The sequence below is a fragment of the Cyprinodon variegatus genome, unplaced genomic scaffold (assembly GCF_000732505.1).
Source record: "Cyprinodon variegatus isolate N-32 unplaced genomic scaffold, C_variegatus-1.0 Scaffold240, whole genome shotgun sequence".
Taxonomy (NCBI): Eukaryota; Metazoa; Chordata; class Actinopteri; order Cyprinodontiformes; family Cyprinodontidae; genus Cyprinodon; species Cyprinodon variegatus.
In genome coordinates, this window is record NW_015150693.1 from 610,221 (window position 1) to 625,166 (window position 14,946).

A 14,946-nucleotide genomic window follows, 5' to 3' on the forward strand; every position below is an offset into this window, starting at 1 on the left:
TCAATTCAATTCAGTTTATTTATATAGCGCCAAATTCACAACACATGTCATCTCAAGGCACTTTACAGTTCATTAGCCATTCTCATCCTCCCCTCTCTCATGACAAGGCGCGCACGAGTCCTATCATTGTGCGACCTGAGTAACGCGCAGTAACGGGGTGTCTGCAATGGTAACTGCGTTATAGTTACAGTCAAATTAATTAGTTAGATTACTCGTTACTAAAACAAGGTAACGGCGTTACTAACGCTGTTACCTTCAACGTCGTTAGTCCCATCACTACTCTCCAATTACTTATACTGGTAATCTGCTCATCTTTTTTAATACATCTGACTAGCTACACCTCACAAGGTTTTATTTACAGTAAATGCAGAAGAGTAAGAAAAATAATGTTAAACATAACATTTTAATTTAGCTTATCCAGTTGTTCCTGACTTCTTTGTGGATAAAAGCCTGGATTATTTCAAACCTGTATTTTAAGAAATAAAGCCTATCAGTTTCTCTTAGTTTTATCTCCAGAGGAAGAGAATACTTAGCAAGTACTGATACACTAGGTGTTACTATTAGAATTGTTATATGTCAAAAAGAAAATAAGCTATAATCTTCACCAGTTACTGCATCGTTTGACCCAAAAAAACAATGCAGAACTATAACAAAACATGTATCCCACAAAAAAGAAAATCCCAAAAACATGTCTCAGGGTATCCTCTCATGCTGGCTGTGAAAATGTGGGTTCATTTTATCGCATACAGAGCAAATGTGAATCATACTTGAGATTTTTATTGAATAGCCTGAAGTAGAAACATTTTATTTTTTTAAGTTGGATACAACATGATCATGATGGATCATGAATGCTTATTTTATCACAGTCCACTGAGGGACCTGGGGGATGATGGGGGCTATTAAGAAAATAAAAAGAAGTCTGCTCAGACACTTAGCTTGATCAAGAAGAAAACATTAAATAATTACTGTAATACACTTAAGTTTATTTTAGGCTGTATAACGATTTTCCCTGTTTCCCTTCTGCATAAAATTGATCTGAAGAAGAGGCCTAAACAGAGGACCTCTAAATGAATTGGGATTCTGCCTGAAAAAGTAGTGTACATCTGTCTGTGACAACTTGGGAAAGCTGTTATAGAAATGTAGATAGGATGGTACGAATGAAAAAGAAATGAGAAGCCTTCTTCAACCTTTAAATCAGATGTAATGGAATTGAAGGTGACTGGTACACTGAGAGAACCAAAGCGACTGACTGAATTGGAATATCACCTTGTCCTCTCTTCTAAGAGAGACAGAAAGAGAATAAAGAAAAAGAGCAAGAGGAAAAAAAATGTTTGAGGGAACACATTTCTTTCTGTGCTCAGTGTGTCTGCATCAATGCAGTGAGGTCAGTGAGCTGTAAAATAGACCGAATAAGAGGGAGACATGAAAGAAATAAAGAAAAGACAAGTGGCCACACCCGAGGTGAACATCACTGGACATGACACAAAGTTAATTGTGACAGTTTCGGGTGGGCAAGCTAAGAGGCCAAATCCTCTGAAAATCAAATAATATTATCCTTGTAACACACCCCAAGATCTGCTTCTGTCTTTCAGAGCGAAATGAGTGTCCAGAGGCAGAGCCATGAAATGAACAGTAATTTCAGTGTTCTTCTACACCCATTCTCTCCCATCTCCTTACTCCTGGTGGTGGTGCTTCAAAGAACCTGTGCACCCTTTGAAGTAAAAAGGCAGTCCACTTGGGGAGGAAGGTTTGCTTCGTTCCATAGGCTAATTAATCAAATTCTCCTAATTATCTCTCTGTACTGAGGGAAATTGCAATAACATCTCTATTCATCTTGCTTTTCTTTGACCATCAGTAGAGGCAAATGTGAGCACCGAGATTATGCAGGTGTCAGACTAAAGCCTATAAAAGCAATTTTAGAGTCCACTCTGTTAATGTGCAGAAGAATAAGACCCATGGAAGGCATTAAGCCTACACCAGGAAAACAGCATTTATGACTAATGGGAAGACAGAGCTGACATACCATCATGGCACCAGAACCGATTTTCACAGATTCCTGTAACAAAACAATTAAAAAGCCAATTTCCTTGTAGTGCAGACTCTTTCATCTACAAGATAAATTCACGTAATGAGAGAGCTGCCTTTTGTGGGGGCTGATGCTAGGCATACTAATGGAGCAATTAGAGAGATTGTTTCCAGATGAACTTGACTAATACAGTAAATATTCTTTAACTGAATGTAATTGCGGTTTCGAAGGCAAAGGAGTATCATTTGCTCTTCGTCCATAGCAGAAGGTGGATCTCTCTTTAGGGGAGATTTGTAACAACAAAATATTTAAGAGAAAATCAAGACATTGAAAAAAAGGAGTATGGATTTGCAATACTTTGCCTCAACATTTTTACATTCGGTACAAATATTTCTATATTTTTTGGTGATAGACCAACACACATTAATTGTACAAAATCAAGCCTAGTACATTTGCAAATTCCCCTTTATTCAGATAGCGTCTGATAAATCATATTTAAGAATGAATCCAGTCCGCCAGTGTGTAATTCATTCTCATTATTATTGATGCTGGTTCTATGAAGTCTTTAGATGTTTTGTAGCTGCATGTTATTAAACAAAAAGCATGATAAAATCCAAGGAAAGCTTTACAGTACATCATCAAGTTGTAAAATGGCAACGGCTGTGTCATGTTGTGGGAATGGCTTTCTTCAACAGGGACAGGTAAGCAGTCTGAGTGGAAGGAGACGTGTTTGAAGCTTCATTAATTTTTTAATAGGTACTCCACTTTACCTTCAGTCTTGACAATAATTTTAAATGTAGACTTAGAACTAACAACGGATGGTTTAAAAGCAGGAAGTTCAGATTGAGTAGGCCACAAATACATCAGTAGCCTATCTGCTGGTGTGGCTTGCTTAGTGATTGCATGTTAAGCAAGAGCCATGGCTCTGTTCAGGTTGCACTTGACTTTTTCAAAAAGCAATTAATGGTATTTGTGTGCTTCACTTAGGTATGTGCCTTGCTGAAGCCCCCACAGACATGGCATTAATGATTGGGGAAAATAAGGCACAATTCCTTCACCCCCTTCTTTCTATCTTTAAAAGACTGTCCTGACTGTAGTGAGTGAGACAGTGGGGAGGAAATAAGGATCAGAAAAACAGAAGAAGATTTGGCCATCACTGTAAAACAATTTTATGGAGCAGGTAAGATACTTGTGGTGAAAAGTGTAAATGCTTACAAAACTTGCTCAATGGTGATCTTTGTTCCACCTACTAACCTAAGGAGACCAAAACTGATTAAATAAAATAAACTCTTCAGGTTTTTAGCAAGAATAAGATAAATTTCAAATGTGGTTAAATAAAGTGGAGAAAAATAAGTAATGCTAGAAATACCTGTAATTTCAATTTGTTCAAACTTCATAAATTCCACTAAAAATACTGTATGATTCATTTATGTATTTATTGTTTATGTAACCTTTATTTGATTAGGTGAAACTAACTATGATTGAGAACATACTGTATTTGTTGTTATGTGAACATTGTAAGGGCATATAAAGGGTCTGTTAGAGAATTTGAATTGATAGAACATTCTGGGTGTCAGTTAGATTGTTTTTCTTTTTTCTAAAATTTGGAAGGAATTTTCTCAAAGTTGGAAAAGAAAATGGTGTCAGCAAAGTAAGCAGCAGCGCAGCACAAATTCTGCAAAATCTTCTGCTTTCAGGGAGGTGGTCTAAAGCAGCAATAGGGAATCAAAGCAGGTACCTCCAGGTACAATTCCAAAACATAAAACTATACTTATTATCATTCAGGTCTTCATGCTCAAACACATGTCGGAATGAGATTTTCATGCAATAGCCCCAGGGAAATGTATAAGAAGTATGATAGAAATGTTAAGGTCCTATATAGTGTTTGATGACAAGAGTCAGACAAATACTTAATTGAGCTTATGTAAAACACCTTTTTCATCTCTTGCATCCTTGATTGAATTTCCTTCCCCTTATTGGAGCCATAATTACCCTGTGTTAATTTATTGAGCCTGCTCTATGTTGATTCAGTAAGGACCACCCTTCCTTCTCTTTTATCCATGTTGAGCCTGCCCTTTAATAGTCATGTAAACAAATGTGTCTTTAGAATAGTGGCAAGTTTTTTTAACTGTTTTAAAATTGTCATCCTACTATGAATTCTTTATTTTGCAGGTTTCATGACAGATGAAAAAAGCAACATCAGAAGAGATTTGAATTTCCTGTTTTGAAGGTCCCTGTTTAAAGGCTTTAAGTGTTTCTGGTATCAGTGAGTTTCCTGTCACAGAGAGGATCTTGTTGGTGGCTAGGCCTACCCGTGTTGCTGTATGCCTGAGAATATTTCGTAGTCAAGATGACTAGTGTGTATATGTGGAGATGATTCACCAGACGATTACCCCTGATGGTATTCCAATCAAAGACTTAAACCAGGGATATCTTTCTTGTTGAAATGGGTCTTATTGTGAATATCTTTTAATGTGGTCTCTATTATTGTTCCAGACAACCATTAAAACCTCTGTCCTTCTTCATTGAAAAGGTCTTACCTGTGTGCAGCAGTTCTCAGTCTTCATCACCTTTCTGCCCCCATATCCAGCAAAGCTCACTAAATTCACTAAACACCTACAGCTTCATGCTAACAGAACTACTCCCATGGGGTCTACTCCCTCTACAGCTGGCACAAGCACCGTTCCTGAACCAATTCCTTCCGCAACTTCTCATTTTCTTTTTGCCAATTTCTCAACACCGAACCTCATGCAGTTGAATTTAGGAAGATACTCTGGTTTCCTGTAACAATGTTTACTGGTTTTCAGTTGATCCCCCAGGTATTTTTTGTTTGAAGGAATAAAATCTCATCTTACCTGTGTGCTGTAGTTCTCAGCCTTTGTCACATCCCTTCCCGCTCTCTAGCACAAAGTCTCTTGCAAGAACCATTGCTATGGGAACTCACTCACACTTACCTGGACCTCTGGGGTACAATCACAAAAGCCAAATAATTACAGATCCAAGCAGCCTCTCTATCTTTCAAGTAAGCCAAAGTAATCAGTCGTTAGTTGTCATTAACCAACTTTTCTGATCAGTCCGCTTTCTCCTCTCAGTCCACCAAGAAAGTTACAATTGACTTCCTGCAGTCTCCACTTCTATGGAGAGCCATTTAATTTAAAATTAAATAAAAAAAATACTGCTATTGATAAATAAATATTCTCATAAAATAAAACTAAACAAATATGCAATTCTGATACAACGAAAGGCATATTTTGTGGAACTGTCGAGAGCTGCATTTGGTCGTTGCCAAAAGGTGCCGCCATGATCTACAGTATAATGTCTTACATAAATGGAAAGATAAGAATACTTAGAGCATACCTAAAAAAAACAAAAAAAGAAAAAGAAACCCACAAAATATTAGATATTAAACATCCTTAATATTATTAATATGATAATAAAATTCCCTGAAAAAATATATATAAATGGAAATTTAGCAGGTTGTTATTACATACCGTAAAGGGCAGCTTGTGATGGAGCAGCCAATGAAATGGTCTGGTAATGTATTCCGTTGTCAGCAGGGGGAGTTATATCAGTATGTTGTTTGTGCCTGTCTGATTAGGAAAATCCGTGTTTGATATAGATCCATTGCACACATTAGGTTTAAAAAAAGAAAAAAACTTGCATGTCAGGTTGACGAAGATAACCGAGAATGATTGGCTTTTTTTCACAGAGAATTAAATATTTTTAGGGAGAGGATTCTACAAATCAGTTGACAGATTATGAGATTACTTGTTTTAGGTTTGTTTAAATGAGCAAGATGTGGATAATTTTATTTTTATTTATTTAGGTATAGAGTACATTATATTTACCGTACATTTAGTGATAACAACCTACTGAGCATACTAGCACAATCTGAAGCCATTCTATGGGCCTGATAGCTGCTAATAAAAAACATTTATTGGGATGATAACATTCAAAGCATCTGAAAACAGCCACTTTCTTTTTGTTGTATAAAATAAGACAGAATACACATAACAACTGATCTATGAGATGACAAACAGCTCATATGTATTAGAACAACGTTTTTAGAACAAATTTTTTCACCTGTTTCCAAATAATTTCACCTAAATAGATACATTGATCTACTACCATTCAAGACATAATCCCGTAATATTATCACAACATCACATCACAACATATCACAACAGGCTATTGCAAGCTGTTTTGATATGTATTTGTATTCCTGATATCTAAAACAAAATTTTCTTCTTTAACTTAAAGGAATAGTACACCCAAAACATGATTAGCCTTCATTTTCTACTCACCCCCATGCTGAACAACACTCTGGAGTACTTTTTTGATATCTCAAATGCATCTGGAGATCTGGGAGGCTTCTTGCTGTCTGCTGACATTCAAATAATGGAGGTCTATGGTGCCCGAGACAGAAAGGTCCATAAAAGTCCACAAAAAACGTGTCAATATTCCTCCATACTGCTCGTCCAATGTATTCCAAGTGTCCTGAGTGGGTAGCATCCAGAATTTACTCGAAACGAAGTCATTTAGAATGTTTTTAGAGCATAAACAGTAGTGTATAGGATTTCCTGAAAGCGCGCGCCCGCACGTTCATGACGCTACGGAAGCCGGCAGACCAACCAGATGAAAGTGCGCATTCAGCGTCTGCTCTGCCGATAATGCAAGCGTAGAAGAAGAAATGTGCTGTTTACCTGTGCAAAGAAAGAAACAACGAAAGAAAAATGTCTGAGGACTTCAGTGTTGAGGAAGAGCATGAGTTCTTTGCCGAGCTGAATGCGCACTTTCATCCGGTTTGGTCTGCCACGGTTTCCGTAGCGTCGTGAACGTGCGGGCGCGCGCTTTCAGGAAATCCTATACACTACTGTTTATGCTCTAAAAACATTCTAAATGACTTCGTTTCGAGTAAATTCTGGATGCTACCCACTCAGGACACTTGGAATACATTGGACGAGCAGTATGGAGGTATATTGACACGTTTTTTGTAGACTTTTATAGACCTTTCTATCTCGGGCACCGTAGACCTCCATTATTTGAATGTCAGCAGACAGCAAGAAGCCTCCCAGATCTCCAGATGCATTTGAGATATCAAAAAAGTACTCCAGAGTGTTGTTCAGCATGGGGGTGAGTAGAAAATGAAGGCTAATCATGTTTTGGGTGTACTATTCCTTTAATGACAATTTTAAGCAAAATGTCATTTTCCACACATATAAGTTTAATTTCGGATCTCCATATTCCTAATATTACTAGTCTTTGAAGAAATGTATTTTAGATATCACAAATACATATTCAATGAAGCTGATGTCAAAATGGCCACACAAAATGTGTAAATATTTCCAGATATATAAAACAATACTTATTAGTATTGTTTTGTTTTTTTTAAATTCAGTTTCTGCTACAAAAAATATAATTTAGAAAATATATTATTACAGTTCAGTCTAGGAGTGCGATTTTTAACAGGTATTTTAGTGATCTCCAAATTGAACAACAGAGAGAAGAGTGCTTTTTATAAATGTGAAAATGTCCTGCCATAGCCCAGTTCATAAAAACGTACATATTAACTCGAGCAACAATCTTCTCCTTCGCCATCTTCCTCTCCTTTGCAGCTGTAGTGCTATGTCTTTGTCTTTTAAACACATTGTCCTTTTTTTCATTCCTTTATTAAAATCTCCAGCTCCAGTGGGGTGAAATAGATAGTTCCTGTTGCCTCTTGCCATGGTGACTTGTCACATTGGTGTTCCACTGATAATGGCTTTTCATACTCGTCGTTCACATGCTAAGCTTTGAGTGGTTCTACTTGGAGCTGATTGAACTAATTCAATGCAGCCACTGTGAAAGTGTAAACTCAGAGTTCCCCACATTAGGCCAGATCAATTTAGAGTTGTGGATTTGAATCTGAGTTTGTTAAACCTGCAGAATTCGTGGCACTGTCTCTGGAATTTTTCTGTGCAGATTAATTTTGTCACATAAACGAAGTCCAGAACTGGTAGACTGCATGCCATAATTCCCTGTACCGTCCTCTAAGTCTTTCCTCACCTATGTCCTGTTCCAACTCTATGTGAAACGAAGGTTGCTGGACCTTTTTCACCAGGTGGGAGGTTCAGGAAAGGTCAGAAAGACGTAAAGGCTAAAGAACATTAGGCTGTCCACACACTCCACCGCCTCCTAATCCCAAATACAGGTGAAGCGAATTGCACTTAACAACATTATGACACAGATGGAATTTCTATATTTACAGGATGAGCTGTCTGTTTTTTTCTTTTTTTTTTTTTTTAAATCTGCCTTCTTTCAGATGCAAGCAAACGTGTTTTACAGCTAAATAGCCATCAGTAACTTCATTTAACTCTATCAAAAAAAGCAGACATGACAAGCTTTTTACAAGCTGGTAGATTAAAATTGATGTTGATAATATTTGTAATATTTCCCTAAGGAGGTACTTACTGATGGGGAAATAAATCAGGCCTTTCAGTTTAAAGTCAGATGCAAATTACTCAAAAGGGAATTTTAATGTAAGATTTTAGCTCTACAACATGGTTTTCAATAATTTTATTTATTTCCATTCATAACTGTTGTTATAAAAATCTGACACTGGGTCCGAGAGACACACACAATGAAGTGTATGATTTCAAATAACCTGTAGAAAAATTTCAAAACAAATACTGGTGTTTGAGGCTGAAAGGTTATACTTCCAAACTAGAAAGAATCAGTATTTTTATGCTATGTTTGACAAGATGCAGAGCAAGAGGAATATTAACACATTGTCTTAATATTAGCAACTTTTCAAAAGTTATTTTGAATAATTTATTTAAAAAAAACTTTCATTTTATTTTAGAACTTCAATACAATTTAGAACATTTACTTAGTGTAAGTGGGGGTGTTGGCCTAGTGCTTAGAGGAGTGCTCTTGTGCTTTGAGAGGGTTGCAAGTACCGCCTCCACTGTGGGTTCCTGAGCAAGATCTTTAACTCCACACTGCTCCCAGTAGATTTTCATAATTCCAATTCTCTTATCGATTCTGTGAAACAATGAATTTGGTAAGTGCACGGTGACATTCATCTACCTTCGCCAGGATGCCCTGCCCCCTCTGTTGTTATGCATAATCCTGAACTCCCTCAGCCAAAAAATCAACAAGAGTGGATGTGGATACTGACTTAGAAACTGGGCCACTATCAGCCACCTCCTGGTCATGGATGACATTAAGCTATATGCTAAGAATGAGTGAAACACTGACTCACAGGTCTACACCACCAGAATCCATAGCAGGGAAATAACCTTAGTACAAGACAGGCAAATAGCAACCACAAAGAGTCCACAAGGGAAGCAGTGACAGCCAAACATTTAAAGTAAGGCAAGTTCTTACAACACTTACTAACAACCCTGGCCTTGCCTTCCCGAGAGAGAAGGCACCAGCACAAACCACATACCGCACCATTGGGTTTGCTGCAGTGTCTTGGACTGCTCTGGCAAGAATTTGCCCAGCCCAGTACCAATATGTCCGCAGCCTGCTTTCGGCCTGGGTAGGCTTTCACGGAGGGATCCTGCCGCACCACCAGCTTTACTGTCTAATGCCCTAAAAGAGGCAACTCCTTGTAGACAGGTGCAGGCAAAGAAACAATGTTTATGGCAGCAGTGTTTCACTGCACTGCTCACTGCAAAAGTGCTTCTTCTACGAGTATTCAACACAAGCATTTTAAAATATGATACTGAGCTGAAAAGGCTCCCCAGGCGATAGCTAGTAGCGACACACTGCCCCGATGGGAGAAGAAATGGGCCAAGCCACCTATCCAGACTTTTATTTTGCAAATCTATTCAAAATAAAATCAATTCAATTCAAATGTAGAGGGTGAACTTATCCAATAATGCAATTTTACTTTTGTGATGAAAAATGGAGGTCAAGGTACATTTGACTTTGCAGGCTAAAAGATGCGCACAAACTCAGAACAGCTCAAAGTATGTGAAGATTTCACAGACATATGTGGGGGCATTTACAAAAACAATGGCATAATCAAGTACTGTATTCTTTCAATGCCTTAGAAAAGTAAATATATATCAAACTGAATGAGGTAGAGATAATCTTTTATTATTGCTTAATTTGCGATTATTATTCTGACAAAGTAGAGCAAATTATAACAGAGAATTTCTACATTATATAACTCTGTCTGTCCATGAAAGAGGTGCAGTGTCCTCCTAATAGGAAATCAGAGACAATGGTCTAATCTCATCGCGGGATGTGGGATGTGTTTTGGCATTTGACTGCTGACTAATAAGGCTTAATGCCAACAAGTTTTATTAAGGCTGAACCTACAATGAGATTTCAGCTTTGGGCACATGCGTTGTTGTGGCAGATTGAAATGAATCACCCCCTCAAATCCGTATCTCTCTCCCTCCAGTGTTGTTTTTCAAAGTGACATGACTGCCAAGACATCAACCCACCCAAAACGTGATACCTTTCTTCTTTTCTGACAGAAACTGGCAGAAAAAACTTCATGGAGGCTTTTCCTGTGCCTTAAAACAGATGCAAAAAAAACACCATCCACCCTAAATAGAAAATCTAATCCTATTTAACTGTGCCATTTTGGGGACCTGTGGCATTGGAAGGAAAACAGTAAGCTGCTCTTTTCTTAAGGGAAGCATGAGGAGAGTGGGAAACATTAATCACAAGGGCACGCAATAAGGGAGCGTAAAGGAGAGGATTGGAGTGGGGAGTGGGTGGTTAAAAGGTTGTGCTGGCAGAAATTACCAGCAGTTTGTCAGTGTTGTTGGTTTGCACGCTGGAGGCACCTGCAAACCAAGTTAGCACTGATTACTATTGGTTTCAGGAACATCAGGTTGGGGCTAACTAATCATGTTACAGAAGCCAGAGAATAAATACGTGTAAATGGTGGCTGCAAAGTAAGTAAATTGACAAGCTATATTTATGTACATGCATCACAGTTTTAACAGTCTATTGTTAACGGGGTTATGAGTTTGATTTTTGTAAATGTATAATCTGCAATATATTTGTTATGCAGGGAGACAGCTGATGCAGCAAAGCAACAATACATAGGGCTAAGCTAAAACCATATTTTTAGATTACTGGATAAACAGACACATGGCTTTATTACTAGCGTCTCTCAAGTAAAATCGTACTGAGATAAAATTTCATCTTAAATAATTTACCAACATTTACTGGAATATACTAACACAATGTGAGTAAGATAAAAAAAGGATAATTTTATTGCTTTATTAAGGTCTTAGGTTTACATACATTGGGATTTCTATAACTATTAACAGTTTGGAAAAGCCCAGATAGTAAAGTTATTGGCTCGTATGCTCACAAAATATAGGAATATCTGTGGATGTTCGGTTCAAGGGATTCACCTAGTTTTTTTTTATTAAAATAAAAAAAAAATAATTAGAATAAAATAAGTCTACTAGCCAGTTTTTGGTAGTTATTGTAAAAAAAGAAAAAAAGATGTATTTGTAAAGCAATCAGTTGTGTCAGATGCAAGATGATATAAATTAAAAGCCTAATAATTATTTAAAACTTTCCTGCTTATGGATCCAACACAACTTAAACATAGAAGGACTTTAGTAACCATTTAACTTTAAAGCAGGTCATGTACTAATATTTTATCAACTACAAACAATACCAACCACAACAACAAAATTAGTGTCTGTTAAAGACAGTATAACAAAATGTTAATCAATTTATGGCACAGGGAGTAAAGGGTAAAACCAATAGTTTGTGATCTTATTACTGTCAACCAATGGATTAAAGTTGTAGTGTAGTTTTTCTCACGCTCATTTAAATAAATATTCCTTGGCCTTTGAAAGGAATTTCAAACACCAGGCTGATGAATTCCCAGGGATTATTTTTACCCTAGTAAAAAAAAAAAAAATGGGGGTGTAAATCTTCAGTATAATATAGGTTAACACAATTAGCCTGAAGCCAAAGCAAAAAAGCACTTAGACACTGAAGAATGATTATCATATTCTCCACAAACACAGATAATCCCAGATTTCTGACCAGTAAAAACATCTCTTGTAAAACTTCATAAAGTCAAGGCAGACAGAAAGGTAACCCTTTTTTCCCCAACAAGTGTATAAAAACAATTTGGTCTAAGAAGCTGAGCTTTCCCTTTTCCCCTAGATGCTGCCATATACTCTGAGGAGGGGTTCTAGTGAAACAGTCAGCAATATAGCCATTTTTAGTTGTCGGAGTTGGCCCCTTAGCATACTTTTAAATGTCAAGAGGTCCATGGTGCCATGTGTTTACTTTAAATTATGTTCCTAGGGTTTCTTCAAAAAAAAAAAAAAAATTAATTACTTTATTTCAAAGGGGTTCAAAGTGGCACTGCTGTATTGCTGGATGAAGGTTCCGGGTTTGATTCCCAGCTCAGGGAATCTTCTTGGAGTTTGCATGTTCTCCCTGTGCATGCCTGGGTTTTCTCCGGGTACTCCGGCTTCTACCCACAGTCTAAAAACATGACTGTTAGGTCAATTAGCCTCTCTTAATTCTCCTTATGTATGAGTGTGTATGTGAATGGTTGTTTGTCCTGTTTGTCTCTATGTTGCCCTGTGATAGACTGCGACCTGTCCAGGGTTTACTCCGCCTCTCGCCTCTCACGCCAATTTCTTGCTGCTCCTGTCTGAGCACCAGAACGCGGGAACCATGCTGTTCACTCAGTGGTGGGAAAAACGTTTTCATTATTACCAAATAGATGTTCAAGTTAGTTGTTTGAATGTTTATTTTTCTTTATTTTATGGACCATATGCAGGATAACTGTTCTACAAAGCAATAACGCAGGTTACAGAGATTTTACAATGGTGAAGGGTCACTCCACTTCCCCAGGCTTATTTCTTTATGAATGATTTATATATTTCTCTTATATGTATAATTCAGTGCTTATATCAGAAAAAGACCCACAACTTTATAGATCGTTTATGATACTTACCCAGGGGTTATTTTCCAAATATTTTCATTTGTGTTACTGTAGATTTTGTTGCAAGTTTGAAAAACTCATTCTTAGTTTTATCTGACCAAAGCACAAAATTCCAGTCAAAGTCACTGAAATATTTAGGTCGATTCATACACTTGTTTTGTAGTTTGACACTCATAAGACGCCATTCAGTGCTGCACTTCTCTCAAAATTTTATTGCGGTTTGATGGATTTTTATGTTAATTTCACCTCATTCACTGTTAAAAATATACTAAAATCTTCTGCAAAATACTGCAACTAAAAAAGGTCAAACAGCAGTAAATCTCAAGGGGGAGAAAAGAACTCTGAGTTCATATTTGGCATTTAGGTCTTATAAAATAAATAACTGCATATTTAAATTATATTGCAGATGGACAAAATGCCAATTTCTTCAAACTATTAGAAAACTGCCTTGACCTTTTGTTTTTCTAAAGTCTGATAATAAAAACAAACTGTCAACATCTTCGATAGCTCTTCCCACTAAAACACACTCATGCTGATATTCATCTCACATTCTGTATAAACAGATCAAGAGAATTAATTAACATTTTTCTTCATTCAGCTGTCAAAATAAGCACGTCCTGACAGTTAAATTTTTTTTTAGTAGCTTCAGCAAAGATACATTGGAGATATCACTGTGCGTCAATGGTTAAATTCGCAAAAGCTTACAGTAAGAAAAGCAAGCTTTTAAATAAAAAGCAAAACAAAAACAACACTTTTGTGATAAGAGAAGGTCTGAGATCTGCTGATTGCCCCTTGGTGACATTTAAAATCATTCAACCTTTTGTAGAATGTGTAGAGCCTGCGGTGCTTCACAGATCAAATTAAAGTTGTTTACGGTTTTTCAAAGGTTGTTCTCAAGCAAAAACATAGCTAAATGATGCCATTTCGTTTACCCTCTGTTCTGCTTCACAGAAGTACTCTGGCTGATTTCTTGACATTTGGCTTGAGGGAAAAAAATCTGAAGATATTGAGTTTTCTTTTAAGAAGTAATTACAGAATCTTTCATGCATGTGATTTTACATAAACTACTGGTTATCTGTTCCCAGGAATAACTCTTTGATAACAAAAATGTTATGTCCCTCTAAAGAGATCACAGGGATAATTTGTATGGCCACCAAAATCTAGTCTCTTACTCAGTCGCTATATTGACCAGGTTGCTCCTGTTGGGTATGGTGCTACTCTTACTCCATTTTTTACTGTACCTCTAAAGACAGCAAACCAAAAGATGTGCTGGCTGTGCCATAAAGTCACCCTTTGCAAACATGCAGATATATCATCTGGCCCTTCGTTAGGTGCACCTGATAGTATAAGCTAGTTAGAATAAACTTTCTGAAGGAGTGATGAGGACTAAAGTTGATCTTACAGGAACTGTCATCATCAATATTTTGCAAGCCATATTTTCTTTCCATGTTTGCTGACAGTAACTTCAATGGTAGAGAGAGCGCTTTTTATTTCACTTTATTAAACGTAAATATGAGTCCTGTCGCTCCTGTCAATGAAACTGCTCTCACCTTCTTGCGAGAGCAGATTCTGTAAAGTGATTCTGATTGAAGTTCTCTCTTTGAGACATCATATAATTATCAACTACTGGCTATCAACTACTGTATGTAGGCTGTGTTACAACAGAAGTGATTAACAGCAATGCAGTACTGGTGAAAATCAGTTTCCCAGTTGTGATGGTGAGGTGAGGGCTAACTATATAATAATAATAATATTATATTATATATAATTAATAATTATAATATACTGTACTATACTATATATATTACTGTTTTCAAGGCTGCACTTTAAAATATGAAATTGTCTAGAGCTGTTCTAAGCAAAATTTCATTTTGTTTACACTTGTATATACACTTGTGTATACAAAATCACAAAATAAATCTAATTCATAAGTAATTATTGTCTTTTATAGGCTTATAACAATGAAAAAATCTAAAAGAAATAGAGT